Here is a 1,173-nt window from a genome sequence, read left to right on the forward strand (position 1 = left end):
TTTTTCAAACTTAATTAAAAATTTACAACGCTATATTATATAGAGAATAAATTTGTAATAAAACAACCTACATATACGACTTAATATTTCGTATTTCAAATTATTTATGTTTTCTGTTAATTTAAAGCGGTTTATTCAGTTATTAATATTTATTAATAAGTATTAATTATTAATTAAATAACGTAATTATTTGTATTTTAACTTTACTAAGCGAAATTTACCAATACTTTATTAAATTTATTAATCAATATATATCAAAACGTCTTAAGGATTTTTTAGTTTGTTTTTTTTAATTAATAACAAAATATAAACGATCTGTAAGAAAAGCTGATATGTCTAATAAATTAAAGAAAATTTCTTACTTATATTTACTAATAGGTAAAATATATACACATATATTTCCAGCAATATTAATTTTACTCAAATTAAATCAGCTAATTTTTACATCAATAAAAATTTATTTGTAGTGTAATATGAAGTAGTTATAAGAAATAGTTTTTTAATAAAAAAGATATTACTACACATTCAGCTGCATTAATAAATTCTTCTGGATAATTATGTCTATAATTTCTTTAGTTAAGGTGTTTGTGAAATAAAAGATTTAAGGAAAAATCTGATTATGACGGCCAATTATCATTTTATTTTATAAGTACTTAACCAAAGGAATATTGGGACCTAGGGAGCTAATTGGTTAATTGATATACATTAAGAAAAATATAATGAATATTTGATTAATGTATAAACCTGATATTGCTATTAAATAGGAAAACCTTTCCATTATCCAGATGTTTGAAAATTCCATTACGGCGTGTTTATTTTTTTTACCTCAGGATGTTTAAAGGAAATTTTAGCAGGATATTAAATATTTTATGATTCAATTTTTTAGATTTTTTAAATTTATTTTTCCCATATAATTTTATGAAGACTTGAATGATAAGAATTAAAGTATAAAATACTAATGATATATTAATATAGAGTATCTAATCGTATTGTAGTATTGATAATGATCTATCAATAAAATAATTTTCATCACTAATATTAATTAATGTACCTATAATGACAAAAAGCTCACTTTTGGACTTTTATAAAATAGAAGTTTGATTATCATTAAATTATCAATTTAAAAGAAGTTTGATTATCATTAAATTATCAATTTAAAAGAATAATTAATTT

The 1,173-nt window shown here is 19.9% G+C and overlaps 1 long non-coding RNA gene across 1 annotated transcript in view; it reads left to right on the forward strand.

The window, feature by feature from the left end:
- Positions 1 to 1,173, forward strand: part of LOC136797357 (uncharacterized) — a 278,908-nt gene that overhangs the window by 803 nt on the left and 276,932 nt on the right. The window lies entirely within an intron of this gene.

The sequence above is a fragment of the Halyomorpha halys genome, unplaced genomic scaffold (genome assembly GCF_000696795.3).
Source record: "Halyomorpha halys isolate HHAL.00 unplaced genomic scaffold, Hhal_1.1 Scaffold35.1, whole genome shotgun sequence".
NCBI lineage: Eukaryota > Metazoa > Arthropoda > Insecta > Hemiptera > Pentatomidae > Halyomorpha > Halyomorpha halys.